This window comes from Myxocyprinus asiaticus, chromosome 17, assembly GCF_019703515.2.
Source record: "Myxocyprinus asiaticus isolate MX2 ecotype Aquarium Trade chromosome 17, UBuf_Myxa_2, whole genome shotgun sequence".
Taxonomy (NCBI): domain Eukaryota; kingdom Metazoa; phylum Chordata; class Actinopteri; order Cypriniformes; family Catostomidae; genus Myxocyprinus; species Myxocyprinus asiaticus.
Genome location: NC_059360.1, coordinates 41,239,339 through 41,259,415, shown reverse-complemented (window position 1 = coordinate 41,259,415; position 20,077 = coordinate 41,239,339). Strand labels below are relative to the sequence as shown.

At 36.5% G+C, this 20,077-nt stretch overlaps 1 protein-coding gene across 2 annotated transcripts in view; it reads left to right on the top strand.

Moving 5' to 3' along the window:
• Positions 1–20,077, top strand: part of lrfn5a (leucine rich repeat and fibronectin type III domain containing 5a) — a 132,956-nt gene that overhangs the window by 5,396 nt on the left and 107,483 nt on the right. Inside the window, exon 1 of one of the 2 annotated variants that reach the window (XM_051723077.1) lies at positions 18,267–19,369. The exons of the other annotated variant lie outside the window; for it this stretch is intronic. The gene's annotated coding sequence lies outside the window, so the exon portion shown is untranslated. Of the gene's footprint in view, positions 1–18,266; positions 19,370–20,077 lie in introns of those variants that run through there. 2 annotated transcript variants of the gene reach the window in all.

Genomic DNA, 20,077 nt, shown 5'->3' with positions numbered 1-20,077 from the left:
AGTAACTGAGGTGTTACTTGTCAGTTAGTAACGGATACTCAAGTGTTTGTTCCTACATTTTATTCATTTAATCAAACTGATCAAACAAACATTCACAGACATTCAAAAAAAAAAAAAAAAAAAAATGTCTGGCATTGAATTATGAATAATTCAAATAACTGAACATAATTTCATAGGCTACAAACCTTTAGCAGGATAATGCTTTTAATTGCTGGTGCTCACGGTTACTACATGTTTTTAAAGTCTTATATCTTAACATAAAGTAAAATAATAAAATTATGTGTCTAAAGGACAAGTGTGTCGATCTCCACAAGACTTCAACAGAAAACGGAGAGAAAACCGGCGTGCAGCATGAGGCCGATTCCACATGTGTACTTCCGCCCACTCTGTAAATGCGTACAGTTTTTATCAAATTAATTTGACATGTTTCCTCCTTTGCCTATGTTCAGTACGAACAGAACAGAAAGTATGTTAATGTTTACCGCGTGCATGATCGCACATGCTCTTCTTTCAGTTTCAGCGCAAGCACTGAATATGGCAAACCCTAATTGGATTAGAAGCTTGATGGACCAGACACTTGTTCTTTTCTTTTTTTTTTCAGTTACTCAGAAATAAAGCACTTTACATACAATTAAACACTTCTTGTAAGATTAACCTACAGTATATATGAATAAAATATTCATTTAAAAAATGTTTTGTAATAAAAAATGTTGTGTATATTCAAGTGTGTATTCATTAATTAATAATGTGTTACCATGACCCTCGCTTTAAAATAATTAGTATTTCCTTCGTGTTTATGTGGTAACACTTGACTCATTACTTATGGGTTACCAAAATTATTTTAAAAAGACCTCCAGCAATATCAAACCTGCCGAAGTTAATAATTTGTAATGAACACAAGAGATATCCCAATACACAGGTTGGGCACATACATCTGTAAGCTGACTATGATACTCTACCAGACACTGTAGCCATGATTTAGAGAGCTGTTGTGTTCAAAAATTAATTCCAGCAAAGAACACACGTGAGGCACATGTTTCTCTGAAGGAGCATTTCATGATCATGTTCACAATAAAAACATAATCATTTGCATTTTAGACACTGTTTATGTTTTGATTAGTAATTAATAAGTAGTTATATTAAATTAGTCATAGTTAGTAGATAGTTCTCAATGAGGAAAACCAAATTCAGTCATTTGTGATTACCTAACAGTGAACTACCTCAGTTATCAGTTCGCTATTACTTACTGATTGGTTAATCATGTTTCCATATTAGTAAATAGTAGTAACTAAAGTGTTAATGTAGTACTGCTCATTAATCCTGAATTAATTCCTGCATAATTACCTATTAATGACAGTCCATTATTCTAAATTGTTACCAAAATCTTATATCCTCTTACTGTGCATGCAGAAAATCGCCGTTCCATGTACAGTCTGAAACGCAATTATCCTCGTTTTTCATTGCCGAACAATAAATCTGAGTAAACTTCTCATCGCCATTAAAGGAATGCAGTGTGAAGGTTGTACAAAGAAACATTTATCTATCAAACAATGCAGTCAAAGTGAACAGCAGGCAGAATGCTGCTACAACATGGGCTGCCATCTTGATTGTTTTGGGTTGAATAGATCACATGACTGCGTCACATGACAACAAAATACGTCATTGTTTTTTAGATATCTCCGTTTTCCCTGTCCACATACAACAACGTGAAGTTGGCATTTTAAAAAAAACAAATCGCTGTCAAAAATGTTGTCTCAGTGTGGATGGAAGGCTAAAACTTAGAGAAAAATATGTGTTTTCAAAGGAAAACGTATTAGTGTGGACGTGGCCTTTGTGTGGATGAGAGAAATAATATACTGTATATTGTATGTTATTTTTATTGTATACAGTCTTCTTATATTTTTTTTACTGTATATTGTTTATTATTAGGTGTATATTGTATATTGTGTAACAAGATTTGTAAACTGTGTTATGCGTATATGAGATGTTTATTGTAATTGTCATACTGCTATGTTGCTTGGAACTGCACCCAAGACTTTCACCCACTGTTGCACTTGTGTATATGGTGGAGTGACAATATAGGGATTTGATTTGATTTGATTTGTTTTGAGACGTAAATGTAGTGAAATGAATGCGTTTTTCAAATGAAAATGTATTAGTGGATGTGGCTTCAGTCACTAATGCGGTTCCATAACAGTTATGATGCTGCCTTAGAAAGCCGCTGCCTATGTAGGCAGTAGACAGTTATGCAGCTCACTAGGTTTTGGAACAGAGCTTTGGACTGTAGCTTCAGCTGTACCACCTGCCCCTCTCTCTCTCTCTCTATCTCATTCAACTCATTCTAAGGCTGTGCAAATATGAGCCCTGCCGAGACAGAACATTAATCCTAAAAACAAACAGAGTGTGTCTGCATTGCAGCTTCACCTCTCTCTCTTGCCGAGTACACATTGGTGAATCCTTGGAGTGCCAACTAGCCCCACTGTTTCAATTTTTGCCCAAAAGCAGCTGATGAGAGCGTAGACTTGGCATGGATTTCACCACCCGTCTTGATATCCAATATCATAGCTAGCTGGTTTGAATACCACTCAGATTAAAGGAAAAGTTTACCCAAAATGATAATTCTCTCATCATTTACTCACCCTTACGCCATCTCAAACTAGTATGACTTTCTTTTCTTTCCGCGAAACACAAACACAGTGGTGGTACACTGAAGCAAGACATGAAGGAAGAGAAATGCTCTTATTCACTCTTCTGTCCACAAAATCCTGGTGTTATGAGGTTACTTTAGATTTGGATAATAACTTTTAGCATCTAAGAACATTTGGAATTACACAAATGTGCAATAAGTGAATCTAGAGTGCTGTAAATTTTATGTGCTAGGTTCATTAGCCTCATGCGTGCTTAAAGTATGTGAAACACTACAGAGAACAGAGCTGCGCACATACAGTAAGCACAGTGAGCAGTACGTGCAGACTATTTATTTAATTAAATCACAGCTTTGCATTTGATAATCGCACTACGTCATATCGCAATTTAAATTTTATTTTGATTAATCGCTCAGCCCTAGATTAGCCAATGTTTCTTAACTGTTAGCTTTGTTCAGCCTAAGCAGCATTAAATGACAGTGAGATCATTTCCTCTCAATTTGAGCTTATTACCATAACAGTTCCAAAACTTAGTGAGCTGCCGTGCTACATTACCTCCTGCCAACAGGCTGCTGCCTTCTATGACAGCATCCTAACTGAAATGTGGCCTATTTAGTGACCGATCTGGAACACTCAACATAGGTAGCATTAGCAACTCTGCACAACACAAATATGCGCCACATGCGAAGCACAGGGAGACTCAGCTCGTAATCACTTTCAATACAGGAAATGCAACAGGAACAACACAATACTTTAATGAGCAAGTATGGTGATAGCACAAGAAATAATAACCAAAGATTAATTATCCATGCATCCCAGACTGCTAGTTTGCAGACCAAAAAAAGAAAACAAAAAGAACAAAAAAGACAAAGGCAGACAGCTTTGGTGGGAATGTCAAAAGTCATTAGCGATAGCTTTCTTCTGAAACAGATTAGCGCAGAGTCTGACAGGAGTAACCGACAATTCACTTTTTGCTCATCAGTCTCTATACAACTGCAGCTAAAAATGATTTGGGAGATTCATCATGCATGAATTTTTCACCTCGTTATCATTATTTTGTGCTGATTTGATCATCTTGGAGTTCCTAGAAGCTGGGATTGCATGTAGCAAACTTGCTGTACAAAGCCACCATGACTATGTTCTGTCTTCAAACACCTTGCTTGAGTTGACAGTCAGTTAATGCCTCCCAAAGACAACAGTCAAAGGAAGCGGTTTTGTCACTTCTCTGCTAATGTCAGTGGAATGTGTAAAACTGGGAAAAATACAAGGATAACATACTAAATATATGAAGTTACTAAATATGTCAATTTATAGCTAAAAAATAAATAATAATCAACAAATTTACATAAATCAGTCCTCATTACTTAATTAAATAAAAATGATCTCAAACATACCGACAATAACTTCAAACCAACTGTATAACTAAAATCATGGATCAACAGCAGCCATAACCACCATGCTCTTTCCCTGCTATACTAATAAAATGCACAGTTGTTCCACCAGAAAACTGTGAAAAAAAAAAAAAAAAAATTTGAATTTGGCACCTAAAAGTCATTTTGCAAAAAAAAAAGCCTTTTTTTTTTTTTTCAGCTAAATACATTTATTGTAATATATACCATTACTGTGATATAAAATTACTTATACTGTAATATTTTATTTAAAGCTGCTTTGCAACAATATGTATTGTAAAAAACACTATACAAATAAACTGAATTAAAAATATAAGATTTTAGTCATAACACCCACCCCTAGTTAATAGTAAATCCATTGCATCAGATTAATTTCTAAAAGTTACAATCTGTCAGAGCTGTGTTTCACATACAAATGTTTTTCATAAAAGCAGCCATCTTATCCACAAAGAAAACTATGGATCAGACTATGGTCTCCATGCACTGGTATGCACATTTTGACTGCAGATCCTCTCTGGCCAGTGCTTGGCGTAGATTGGCTGAGGTCAGGGTTGCATGGAGGATTACAGATTGTGACAGGAGCAGATGCCACAGAGAAGAGCAGCCTGTGGCCACAGCTCAAGCAGTTATGAACACAGAGCGGACGTATTTATTGCAAACCCTCAAACAGCCAGTGAGCTGTATACTCTCAGAGCAGACACACACACACACTGCACACACATACACTGCTAAGGCACCATAAATAGTTGTTGGTTTGTTTTGTTCCATGATTTACCCACTCAATCTATGGAAGTTTGTTACATTTGTAAGATTCCTTGAACTGGTAGTTCTGGCAGTAAAATTTGATTGGATTAGCTTGGTAGTTGGAGGTCAGGGTTTGAAAAATAAAGGGGCTTGGTGATAAAATAGGAAAGTTGTTTTAGATGTGGAGTAAGTTTGAAAGTTTGTATGAAAGATTACAAAAACAATCATTAGTAACTTTTTTGAAAAAAAGAAAAAAAAAAAAAAAAAAACATGCACAGATGAATCGCTCACAATCCAAAAAGACCAGAAACAGTATTACTGTAAGAAAGTATATAGGGTCAATTTAGATTTTATGTTGACTTTATTCATTGTGTATTATTTAATATTCATTATTTGTAACCTGCCCCATACACCAATAAACACATTTCTAGTTTTATGCCCTAGTAAGAAGAAAAGTCTCAGCTTTCAAACAATATTATCATAATGTTTCTACTCCAAATTGTCATCAAGATTGAATCATTCAAATGTTGGCTGATATAAACATTCAAATGCTTTCCTTTTTTACTTTAGTCCATACAATTCAAAATGTGTCTCTGGGACAAAGTGACTCAAAATTATGATGCCGCTGGTGCCACTGTTTTGTAAAGGCAATAAGTCATGCAATGTCATCCGTTACAGTGATTTTACAGTGGTAGAGAGGGTATATCCAGTGTGCACCTCGCATAAGAACAACAGCCCTTAACTATGTTAAAATCACTGTAAAGCATGGCTTCTTAGATGGAATCCAGAAAGGCACAAATCAACAACTCATTCCTAATGAAGTCTTGGAGGAGAAATACAGAGAGCTGCTTGGGGTAGAAGTTAATGGTGATATGAAAGAGAGCTACAGTACATAAAGAACATGAGCACTTGTTGGATCATGAGCCTTAAAAATCCCTATGTGACTGGCAGATTTCCTCCAGGACCAGGAAAGCTTATTAGTGCAGCTATCCCTGATAATCCTGTCACCTCAACCCGTCACCTTTAAATAAATGTTTTCTGCACACTGGAAGACACAGCAAGGATTGTGACATCCCATATGTGCTATAACCAGAAGGCTGTTGTGTTTGCCAGACAGACAGACAGACAGACAGACAGATATATATATATAATTCCTTTCCTTTGATATCCTTTAATATCATAATATCCTTTAAAGGCCCTATTTACTTTTGCAATGTTCCTACAATGCATGATTCATCAGGTCCTGTTATTCTGAAGAAAATAAAATTAACCAATAATATCGCCTTACCTGATTAAACTCCTCCTCACTTTTCATGATCCAATCAAATCCCATAGAATAAAGTCCCATACTATATTATTTCTAGCTGAATATTCTTTCACATTTGGAAATATGTCAAAATTGCATAAGTTAAATGCTTTGTGAATGCCATTTCATGTTGTCTTTAAAGATTAAATAAGCTTTATATACTTGTAGTAAATGTTGTTTTCCATTAGGCCTATTTGCTCACAAGTAAACATGTATTTCTGATTGACTGAACACTCACAATGATTTCAGCACAGACTAAAGCCACAGGCACACAGTCATTGCATTATGCTTGTATATATTTCAAAGTTCTCTGACTTGTGTTTGTTCACTCACAGAGACCTGACCATAAACCTTGAAATGCTCTAAAGTCCAAAGTGGAGCTGCCCATTCACTTGGCAGGCTGAGAGAGCTTATCAGCTTTTTGGCACGACAGAGGCTGGCAGCTAAATTAACTGGGCACAGCACCCAGTCTTTGGTAAAGTTATCTGGTATTTTTCTGGCTGAAATGTGTTCAGTGTCGTCTTACACAAGGCAAATTGTTATTTTCCACTGCACAGTTAGCTAAATGGACCAATTAATTTTTTTTCAGCAAATCAAAAATCAATTATCGAAAATACCTTACAAAACACAAATGTTTTTCAAATAATCAAAAATAAATTATCTAAGCTACTTTTTCAACAAAACACAAATGTTTTTCAAATAATCAAAAATAAATTATCTAAGCTACTTTTTCAACAAAACACTACTGTTTTTCAATTAATCAAAAATAAATTATCTAAGCTACTTTTTCAACAAAACACTACTGTTTTTCAATTAATCAATAATAAATTATCTAAAATAGATTTAAACAAAAACTAGCATTGTTTAATGAATCAAAAACAATTATTTACTTTCAACAAAACACTAATATTTTTTCATTGAATCAAAATTCAATATCTAAACTACATTATAACAAAATCCTACAAAATTTCAATGAATCAGAAATCAATTATCTAAACTACTTTTCAACAAAACACTAACATTGTTCAATGAATCAAAAATCAATGATTTACTTTTCAACAAAACACTGTGATTAAATTAATAAAACATAATCATCTAAACTACTTTTTTTAAAAAAAGAAAAAAAAAACACATTTTTCAGTGAATCAAAAACAATATCTAAACTATTTTATACAAAACACTAATGATTTTCAACTAATCAAAAATCTAAAACACTTTTTAAACAAAACATTAACATTTGTCAAATACCAAAAAATAAATTATATAAACTACTTTTTAAATAAAGCACTAAAATTTTTCAAAGTAACAAAAATCAATTATCTAAACTACTTTTCAACAAAACACTACGTTAATCAAAATTCAAGATCTAAACTATCTTTAACAAAAAACTAACATTTTTCAATTAGTCAAAATTAAATTATCTAAAGTACTTTTAACCCTTTAAGCTCCGATGGTCCCACCGGTGGGCCCGTGAGAAAGTAATTGTAAACAGATTAATAACTACAGTCTTGACCAAGATAAAATAGGTATAATTTGAAAGCTTAGAGGCTCTACTTTCCAATGCATGCAGGTATTATGACCAAAACTGAACAAGTTCTTTGAACAAATCCTGACAAATCAGAGGTGTTCCATTTTTTAAAAATATAAAAATAATTGCACTGTACATATTGCAATCAGTAAAAACATCAAACTGATCAAATAGCCATGTGTCATGTGTTGTTGGAAGGCTCTCAAAGAGTAGGGGTGTAAATCAGACGTTTCATCACGATACGATCTTGAATCGTTCTCTTGGTCTGCTATCCAATATTTGCCGATACTTCAAAGTCTGCCACATATGATTCAATTCAGGGGCCTGTGATCGATATTCTGATATTATGTGCCTATTTTACACAATCAATTAATTTTTTTTTTTTTTTTTTGCCCTCAAATGCAACTAAAATATATTTTGATTATTTTATTCAGCTCTCTGTATACATATTGGGACATCCACAACAAAATAGGGTACTTCAGATGTTAAAAAAAAAAAAAATAATAATAATAATTATACAGATAAATAATCACTCGTTTGATGACAGCTAATTTTTCAGTTTAGTCCAATTCAAAATACTTACATAGCCATGACTTGTTTCCAACCATCTGAGCTATCCACAGTTTTCTTGGCTACAACTTCGACAGTTGTAATGAAAAATTCTGTTACAGTTAACTGGGATCAATTTTAGTAAGGGTGTTGATGTGTAGATGTGTAAAGTCTTATAACTGATGTTGGAGCTGAGCAGGTGATTTCTCTTTCCCTTGTTAGTGCTGTTCAGAATGTCGGCGTTGTCAAGATGTTTCACATGGTTGAACTTCTCCATGGTACTTTAAAATAACAAATTCTCATGTAAAATTCAAATGGGTCTCATGCGCAATGATATCGATGGAAGCCTGAATTAATAGCGCATGTGAGCCGCTCTGCGTTTGCCACAAGAGCTCACATTTTAAGGAGTGCCCGGTTGATGTGCTCGCACGGATACTGTCAATGGAGCTCACATTTCGCAGAAAGCCCGGCTGACACGTGCACACACCGTACGAATAGCAGAACACAATTTGGCTTCAAAGACCCCGTGCACATCCGTGTCCCACATGAAAAGCATATTTAGCACTCATAAAGTCAAATTAATTTAATAAGGTTGCTTCATCGCCTGACGGAAATGCATATGGACGTGGCTGACATGAGAGTATTAAAATAAAGGTACATCTTGAAAAAATGTCTATATCGATATTTACGCATTGTATCGATAACATTGGATCGTTAGTCATTGGATCGATGCATCAATCCAGATCGATGGATCGTAACACCCCTATCAAAGAGTGAATACAACCAGCCTATTTGTTTTACTCACAAACTATATACTTGGGGGTTTGCCACCCCCATAATTTGTACCATACTCAGCACTTGGAATAAAGGAGAGAGAGGCAGCATCCAGCTTGTGAAATATGGGAAGACTAGGGTAAATGTGAAATGGTGAATAATGGTGAACAATGCCTCCCAGCGCTCCTGTTTCACAATTTATAATCTTCCAAATCGGGTAGTAAAATTCCTCTCTTTGTCCAACACACACCCGTGAGATTCCTCTTGTCTCTGGCTTTTTCTCTGTCTCTCAATTTTTCTTTAATCCCCATGGGATGCCATATAACAAAATCCCATATTCGCGTCCAGCATGCATTGTTAACATCATTGCAAGCTCAACAGACCTGGACTGAAAACAAACAAACAAAAGCTCTAAAAGCAATCATTGTCATAAATAAATCTTAAAGATTCTTACATTTGACTTACCATTTGAAATACCCTCTCTTTCCTGAGCCTATTGTCGTTCTTATGTACATTGCAATATATTCATCAAAACACAAGAGCAATACACTTGGTATACACAGATTTAAGGGAGCCATGTCATGGAAAACATATTGTCCTTGTTTTTTTTAATTGAAGTTCAACTGAGTACATAGACACAAGGCCAAAAGCCTATAATATATTCCCTTTAATCTAAATTATATTTTAATAATTTTTGAAAGTGCTGAAATTTACTGAATGCTACTGTCATAAGTGAGGAGGGATTCAGAACAGGGAGCCCCTAAAGTGCTGTGTCACAGGCACAGTGATTTATGTCTCTGTGATAAAGGACAAATGCTGATATCCTGTCTGCGCTCCCCTGTTGTATGTTTTACCGTCACACAAGGGCATGAATTTTTTTCATTCAGCTTGGTTTCAAAAGCTTACGAATGAGTGCCAGAGTCTCTCAGTAGGTGAGACAGCAGCTGTTTCGCACCTCTCTCAGCCAAAAACACTGAGTCTGAGTGATACACACATGCACCTTGACACACATAAACATAACCTTACAAAACCCAGAAAGCGAACAGAAAAGTTAGCATAGTTGGACCTCCTGCAGAAATAAATCTGGATATCTGAGACACCATTTGGAGGTGATAATATCCACTTGGTATGTTGGGAGAGGAGAAGTCTAAATATTGCAGTACATTACAATGGAAATAGCGATGTACCCAAGTACATAGCTTTATTTTGTTTACATGCTGATACAAAGGTCTCAAAGTCAAGCAATAATACCTGCTGAGTGGTTACTTGTCTGACCTCTTCTCTGCTGGATTTAAGCTCTGAAGAAACTGTAAACAATCTTTGACTGTTGCAATGGCAACTGGTGCTTTTCAAGAGACAACACAGATGTTACTTGTAGAAAATCAATGATCAAAGGCAAATCAATGGCAAAATTTTTACTGATCTTTATTAATATTATTTTGCTGTCTACAATGTTGCTACCAAAATGTTCTTTTTAAGCTACTTCAAAACAGTGAAATTACTTGGCAGAAATAATTTAAGTTTAGAACTGCATTTTTCAATGTTCAAAAATGACGATGGCAATGACGATGGCAATGAAAGGCAACGATAGGCCACAATATCATTTAATTGGTTTAATCGTCTCATTAAAAATCAGTCCCATTAAAAGCTAAAGTTCTTGAAAAATAAAATGTTGGCATTAATAACGCAGACAAATCTTTTATTAATAATATACATGTAGGTTAGTATTTGTTGGTGGAATAAAAAAAACAAAGGATAAAACAGAGAGGATTGTTTTTTAAAACTTTTTTGAAAGTTTATAATTATAAAACCACAAATCTTACATTTCTATGAACTTGACGTGTATTTTAAACTAGATTTTTAAAAGATTTAATGTTTATCACCTTGGACAACCTTATTTGTCAGTGACCCCCCTAAAATAAATGTTATGACAGACACACCATAAAAGTAGTCCATATGACTACTATTTTACTTGTGTGCTATATTACAAGTCTTCAGAAGCAATTTGATAGCTTTGTATGAATATTAGACCAATATTTAAGTCACAATTCACTGAAAATCTTCACCTTCAGCTGAAATCTCATTCAGTTTGGCACATAGATTCAAAAATGGACCCTTCAAAGTGACATGCCAGCTTTGGCATTGTCGTTTTTGACAAATGCTGTTGGTACTTGGCACCAAACGTGTAGCACCAGTTTGAATATCTGAGAGCTGCATGGCAAAGATGCAAATCTTTTCTGTGAATAACATGAATTACACAAGTTTTGGTCTGTTCCTTACACAATGGAATATATGGAATACAGTCCACCAATTGCATGGACTACTTTTATCCTGTGTTTGGAGCCCTACGGACATGTTCACTATGTCATTGTGTGGACTGTGAAGTTCTGCATAAAGATTCTTCACAAACTCTCCTTTTGTGTTCCACACAAAAAATAACAGCATAGGGGTTTACAATGACATGAGGGTGAGTAAATAACATAATTTTGTTTTTGAGTGAACTGCTGTGTTTGTGGCTGTGTATATCCCATGCTACAAGTTCACAGGAAGGCTGGATCTGTCACTGCTGTTCACTCAGTTTGTTTATCAGGCCATGAGAACATGACAGCTTGTATGCTTCATTACGGCTTCAACCACAGCTTCGAGTGGCAGGTGACCCTGTGCGCTTCCTGTCCTCTCTCTCTCACTCACACATTTGTGACAGTACACATACACACTCCGTCTCTATTTCTGACTCACTCTCTGTTTCCTGTCACCTGTACTGCTCATTAGCAGGAGGTCTTTTGTTTTTCTCAAAAGATAAGTGAGAGAGTGCTGCTGGTGAGAGCACTGCCATTCTATGTGTGACAGACTGTGTCATAGAGAGATAACCTACATGCTCTGTTTCCTGCTCATTTTGTACAGTGGTCATGTCCCCGCACTTCTGAATGGATTTCACATACATAGCTATTATGACAAACTTTCTTCTATGGAGCACAAAAGGAGATTTTAGGCTGAATGATAGTTTCAGTCACCATTCACTTTCATCATACGGAGAAAAAAAAAGAGGCTATGAAAGTGAATGGTGACTGAGGCTAACATTGTGCCCAGTGTTTGGTAGATTACTTCTGAAATGTAATCTAGTACTGATTACAAATTACAAAACTAAAATTGTAATCAGTTACATAATCTTTTAGATTACACACTTAAGGTCATATAATCTGATTATTTCGGGATTAGTTATTGCATGTTTTTATGAAATAACATTTTAAGTGTATTAAGTACCAATTTGTAATCTCTTACACACTTTCACACTTTTCACTTTCACTTTAAATGTTAGACACAAAAATCAAACAAAAACTTGCTATTTGTCAGTCACTGAGTCCCCCTATGTAATCCATAAAAATGAACTGTAATATAATTACACACATTTAAAATGCAATATAATCTAATTAAAAGTACTTGGTTTTGTAATCTGATTACAGGTATGTAATCAAGATAACATGTAGTCCATTACTACCCAATATTTGTTATACCTAAAATCTCCTTTTGTGTTCTATGGAAGAAAGTAAGTCATATGTGTTTGGAACAAAATGAAGGTGAGTAATTTTTGGATAGACTTTCCCTTTAACTACCTTAAACAGCAAGACTTCCTTAGTCAACCAACTTCACCAGAAAGACCATGCTAGTTGACCAGCATTTTTTGTTGATAATCAGTATAGCTATCATGGTCCACCAGCTAGACCAGCACCAAACCAGCACTAACCTGAATGGAAATTAATGCTGGTTTAAGATGATATTTTCAACAGGTTGGCATTACAGTGGCCGCATTCACACTGTCATTCCCATTTTTTCAGACATCGTGCACAGCTTGGTTCTGATCGGAACAAACAGAATGGGCTGGGTTTGCTACTATCTAACAAATCTACTACTGTAAGCTTAAGTACTTAAAGACAACCTTATTTTGATCCAGATAAATCCATCTGTGAATCGGTTGCATGCTGGCTTAGCATAAAGCAGAATACCATGCATAAATAGAGTTCTTGACTTTTCATTTTTGTTGGAGATGAAACCGAAAGAAACTTGGTTTATGAACCACTGGAGAATGTTTGAAAAAGCAGGAAAAAAATACAAAAATCAACAGGCAAAACGGAAGCTGTTGACTTAACTCATTAGATGTTATGCTTTCTCGAAGGTTCAAACTAATAGTTGGCTGTTGGGTCCAATTTGCGTTTGGGTGTCTGAGCTTGTGTGTGTGTGTTTATTTACTGGGGCTCTGCTGGATTCTTGAGCTGATCACTGGATTAATCAGGCATTTATTCCAGAGAGAATAGCAAATGGATCCATTCTGTATACACTTTCGACAAGTGTCAAAGAGGCAGGCTAATCCATGCCTCACTTCATGTCTGACAGATTGGGCAAGTCAAGGCCCCATCACACATGTTCTTTACCGTCTTTGGAAAAATAAACAATCACATATGGGTGTGGTGTTTTGGTTTATGTCTACATACTTTTGGCCATGTAGTGTAGTACAAATCTTATTGGCTGCTGTTACACAACTTGCAGGAGTTCCAGGTAGGTAGCATCAAATCTTTGAAAGATATTCAGTTTGAGGTGTTAAGTTGATAGTAAACCAGAAATCCAATAGCAGGATTGTTTGCCACATTCCTCCCTCGTTCTCTCAGGCCGGGGAGCCCCTCCTCCCCTCGCGGTCGGAGACCATTCCTCCGCTCTCAGGCAGCAGGCGGATGGCCGCGGCTGCTCCGTTGGGGTGGATGGTAGTGGTGAGGACTCTACTACAGCGCATCCCTCCTCCTTCCCGAATTTCAGCACCAGTGTAACAAGGTAAATGGAAAGGAGGAGGCGAGAACCGGCTTGACAATATAAATGATAGTTTAATGATAAACGTAACCAAAAAAGACACAAACACACACAGGTGTCGGACAGCTGTCCGTACCTCTCTCTCTGTTGCACTGCTTTCTCCGGTCGGCCTTATCCCTCTCGGGCTTAATCAGCCTTATTAGATTAGGCTTAATCGCCCTCCGCCCTGCCACAGTGAGATGAAATTTTGTGCAACTTCTTTGACACTTTTGAGGCATGTGTCAACTTGTATGCTGTGCACGACTTGGACACTGGTCCTTTGCATCATAAGTGCAATGCTCTATCAGTTTAACTACTGCAAAATTTGATTATGCTTGAACAAGCTTATAAATGTTGTGATTATGTAATGCAAACATTAAAAAGTCAAGCAATTTTTTTTTTTTTTTTTTTTTTTTTTTTATGTCATAAGATAGTGTTGTGTGAGGAATTTAAGTGTTTATTTTACCAGGAAACTTCCTCGATTTAAACCAAGTAAAAATCATTTTGCATAAACATAGGCATAGTAATGTGTTTCTATAAGAGCAGGTTGCAAAATACAGGAATACAAGAAGCCTACTGTGCCAGCTTATCCATACTATCATTGCATTACAATTCAAACTTCCTTACTGTGACACCCCCCACCAAAGCTGTATCCCTCCACCTCTAGTCCAAGCCACAATCCCCGCATCAGATCAGCCTCTACCTCTCTGCGATTCGGGATGATTTCATTCACGATTTAATCCTTTACTCCATTCTTCACGGAGGGTGGTTAGATGTTTAGCAAGGCAAAGGAGGGTGACACTCTGAGGTACTGTGTTCAGACCCCCTCCATGCAATCCAAAGCCATAATGTCATTTTTCACTGAGGAAACTAAATGTTCCCACTTCCTTTTCTTATTTCTAGGGTATAGCTGCAAGATCTGCCCCATAAGTTCTTAATAACTTCATTCTCCATTTTCCATTGCAGAAGGATTACTAACTATGAGCGCTGAGGTCGAAACATCAAGTTTTCAATGGAGCACTAGTCTTGGTAATTTTTTTTTTCTCTGACATGAAATGGGCCATTGGTCAGTGCTCTTAAAACACTGTTGTGGCTTATATAGTGAATGGGACAGCTTGATATATTGTGTTTGTTTCTGCATATAAACAGAACAGCAGAAAGATGAAGTTGTGACCTTAAAAAACACCACAGATGCTTCCTCGCCTGCAATGCCCTGCATCAATAGCTTGCTGCCTGACTTATCTAACAGGCTCTGTAGGCATGCTTATTGCCTTTGTTATGTTGATGGTTTTAACACTGAGACTTACATTTCTTAACCAAATGCCTGCATGCATTCTGTGGTTTAAATCCAATTTAGGATTGGGTATAAGCTCTTCTACTGCAGAGTGATACTAAAGGAAATTGGCACTTTTAATAAAACCATGTCAACATCAACATGGCACTATGGTTTATTAAACACAATATAGGGCTCTCTAGTCTTGCATAGCCAGACTTTTGATTATCGGCATAAAGTCTGGTCCATTTTGCAACTTAGATGGCCTGAGTGACCAATCGCATTTTGTTTAGTTTTTATGTGCCGTTTAGTGGCAGTATCTGAAATAGTTGATACCATGATAATATAGCAAATGCAATATATAAACAATCTATTTCATTGCAAAATGTTCAGATATATGCAAATACACTATATGGCCAAAGGTTTGTGGACACCATATGTGCTTGATGAACATTTGATTTCAAAACCTTAGGCATCAATTTCCCCCTTTGCTGTAATAACAGCTTCCATTCTTTTGGGAAGGTTTTCCACTATACTGTATGTAGTAACATGGCTGCAGGGATTTGCTCTCATTCAGACACATGGCTATCAGTGAGGTCAGGAACTGATGTTGGTCGACGGGGCCTGACTTACAGTTGCTGTTCCAGTTCACTCAAAAGTGATCAGTGGGGTTCAGGTCTAGGCTTTGTGCAGGCCAGTCAATTTCTTCCATGCCAGACACAGTAAACCATTTCTTTATGGACCTCACTTTGTTCACAGGGGCATTGTCATGCTGGAACAGAAAAGGGCTATCCCCAAACAGTTGCCACAAATTTGGAAGCACACAAAGTCCAAGCCATTACGTAAAGAAACATAAAGATTTTTCTTTACTGGATTTAATGGAGTAACCAAATTTGTTAATTAGAAGGGGGTGTCCATAAACTTTTGGCCATATAGAGTATATGAGTAGTATTAGAGTGTAGGGAGACTGACTTGATTGTGTCATTTACAGTGCGTCAGGGTGTTTGCTGCAGAGCACGCTTGGCATGCTTTGTTCGCTGCGATTCTCTGATTGGTAGTTTCCCTTCATGATCATGGGTTGTGTACCTTTTCACCAGAAATTCTGCTATTAAACACATTTTCTTTTTATATTACAATGAAATAACGCTGACTGATGGCTTCAACAGAGGCATATACCACAAATTAACAACCTCAGAGCTCATGGTAGGTCTGTCTTTAAAAGGTTTTTAAGTTGTCATTAAATATCTGTTCCCCTATGAAGAAAATGAATGGGATTCTACTTCCAGAACCAGACTGTTGCGCTCTATTGACTATCTTGGAAAAATCACAATAAATGGACAGCAGTGTTGGTCAGCCAATCAGATTCCAATGGTCGATTTTAGTCAGCCCTTGCCATTTGTATTGTGTGTACTATGCATCAGATGGTCAGGGAACAAACTGTGGATGGTTTGTGGGCTCCCCACATGGACTGTGGGTCTGATGCTAAGACTAGGGGCTCTCTAATATTCTTTATAAGATATACATACTGGCTTTAGATCTATATCTGGGACTTTAGATAATGACACCATACTGTTGTTGCTACTATTCAGTGATACATTGAAAATCATGTGCACCCACCATAACAACATAAACGGACCCAGAAGCTAACAGAGGACCACCTGTCCAGACAACAGAGACACTCACTACATGAGCCCTAAAGCCCCAAGAGAATCACTCTACCCCAACCAGACGTCTCTCTCTTCATTGCTTAAGAACTACTGAGCTTGCTCTCTTTACACAAATCCCTGCTGTATACCCCACAAAGGATGATTGAGAAACTAAGAAATTCAAAGCAAGAAAGAACAACTTTCTTACCAGTAAATTATTTTTAAATTTTTACACACAGTTCCAGAAATATAATGATTGCAAGGGGAGAAAGTTACAGAGTAACAGCCAATTATAAAGGGGTGGCGAACAACCCCAGACATGACACACAGCGAAAAGCAGATAGGGAGGAGGAGCAGGAACTAAAGCAGGTGTTGAGACTCCTCTATGAGTGAGGGTGAGCAGATTGCTTCCACCCTGCCAGGCATTCATCTTCACAGTAATATCAGCTACCCCCTGCTAACCAGTCAAAACGATAAGACCCTTTGCCACAAACAGTCCTGAGTATTTTTTGTGGAAAACATAAGTACTGAAAGTTGCTTACGGATATACAGTATGACTGCTTTCTGTGTTAGTTATGTATCTTTGTGTATGTGTATAAAGCTGCAGTATACACTCACTGAGCACTTTATTAGAAACACTATGGTCCTAATAAAGTGCCAGACATGGTCTTCTGCTGTTGTAGCCCATCCGCCTCAAAGTTCGACATGTTGTCAAGTCATTTTTATTTGTATAGCGCTTTTCACAACACACATCGTTTAAAAGCAGCTTTAAAGAAAATCATGCATTAACAGAAAATGAAACTGTAATATATATAAAATCTTAGAGTCATCACTGTGTAGTTTGATTAAATATGATTGTAAATTGTGTATACAAATTAACAATTAAGTAATTAAATAATAATTGTATTTAGAACCCCCCCAAAAAACAAAAAACATCCAGAATGTCGTGCATTCTGAGATGCTATTCTGCTCACTACAATTGTACAGCATGGTTATCTGAGTTACTGTAGCCTTTCTGTCAGCTCGAACCAGTCTGGCCATTCTCCGTTGACCTCTCTCATCAACAAGGTGTTTCTGTCCACAGAACTGCAACCCACTGGATGTTTTTTTTTTTTTTTTTATAGTAAATCTATAGACTGTTGTGCATGAAAATCCCAGGAGATCAGCAGTTACAGAAATATTCAAACCAGCCCATATAGCACCAACAATCATGACATGGTCAAAATCACTGAGATCACCTTTTTCCCCATTCTAAATGGTTGATGTGAACATTAACTGAAGACCCTGACCCGTATCTGCATGAATTTATGGATTGCACTGCTGCCACATGATTGGCTGATTAGATAATCACATGAATAAGTAGGTGTACAGGTGTTCCTCATAAAGTGCTCAGTGAGTGTATGTAAAAGACAGTTTGGGCAAAACAAGTGTACAAACAATATCAATGCTGAAAACTCATTAGCTCCTCCAATGGAGTTTGTGAAGAAAAATAGTTTGAAAATCTAAATTTTATTGGATAGTGATTCGCATTTATGAAATTATGAAGAAAAAAAAATGCATTTATGAATTTATTGTAAAATATTTTAGTAACACTTTACAATAAGTTTGTATTTAATACAATTAGTTAACTTCATTAGTTATGTCGGAATTTCAGTTAATGTAGATGTACACAGTACAGATTAAAGTATACAAAACATTCAACAACATTATAAGAAAGATAAATGACAAATAATTAGGTTATTTGTCTGAATAAAATTCTCCACCATTAAAATCGTAATACAACGTCTCGTTGTATCCACTCACAATTTCTATTGTAAGGAATTAGCTTTAATAAGGGAATTATGATTAATTCACTTATTGGAATAATATTATTCTCATGGCTTATTGAAAATAATATCGCACATATTTTCAGTATAACTTCTGGGCCAGATCTTTGAAAAATCAAGTGACAAGTTTATCAAATTATACCACAGTCAAATTATCTTTAAATACAAACAAGACTTTATTGCTATTCTAAACATAAAAACTAATCTAACACTTACAAACATGAAACAGGTTGGTGAGTAAAGTGACAGAATGTGAAAGAAATGATCAGTACAGAGAAAATGAACTCTACGGTGTCTGTAGATAATGCCTTAAGAACCATTAATGCTTAATTCAGTCTAACTCAATGTGCAATTGGGTAACCCGAATTATATTAGAGAGACACCAGCACTTTCAGCAAAGTCTGGAGATGTACTTGCATTTCCTTGCATTTCCTTGTGTTGCTTGGTTCTTTGGGTCTTTTTAGAAAGTTCGTTCCATCGATGTTTTGGACATCTGTTAGATTGTGGATGGTTTGTTGTCTGTTGCATCAATGGATGATGAGGCGGCTTTGGAAATGAGGCCTTCCGCATGGAAGACTGATCACCTGAACTCCTGTCACGTGTGTGGGTCGTAGTGCAGAGAAGAGAAGTTCCTTTGACCTTGGCGTCCGAGCCTTCTTGGACTTCTACATGGTACGGAACATGAGAGATGCCGGGGCGAGGCTGCAAGCCACGAGGGCAAGAGCGTGGAGCTGAAGAGGAAGTGGAGCATGGAGAAGCCGAGGAAGAGAAATCGAACTCCACTCAGAACTCAACTCCCAGGACTCTCAGGACTCAGGACACAACTGGGGGTAAATACACTCTTAATTAATATTAATATTTTCTTCTGCCCATGAGATACTGCAGTTAACATGAACTAACAATGAGCAGCATTTATTTAAGAAATAAGGCATGAGAGGCCATGCTATATTGTGAATATATTCACGGCTGAAGCACGATGCCAAGCGGAGCATTTTTTACATGAAAAGTTGTATACAGTATGTTAACATTAGTTAAAAGAGTATTGCGGGTTCAATACAAGTTAAGCTCAGTCAACTGCATTTGAGGCATAATGTTGATTACCAAAAAAATAAGAATAATTTGACTAGTTCCTCTTTAAAAAAAACAAAAATAAATAAAAAAAAGGAAAAAAATCAAGGTTACAGTGAGGCACTTACAATGAGAGTGATTGGGGCCAATTTTTTGAAGGTTTAAAGGCAGAAATGTGAAGCTTATAATTTTATAAAAGCACTATAAAAGCACATTATATTTTGTGTATTATTTGAGCTGTAAAGTTGTTTAAACATTCATTTTTATGGTTGTTTTAGTGTTCATGTTACAATCAACATGATAGAGCCCAGAGTATAAATAAGACTGCTGCCCCCCAAAAATCAATCCTCAGGTCCTTTTTCCTTTTGTCCGGAGTCCTTTTCCTGCTTGTCTTAGACAGTAACTGTGTCAAAGGGTGGGGGGAGATAATGTGACTCGGAGGTGAACAAATAGCACCAATCAGAAGACAC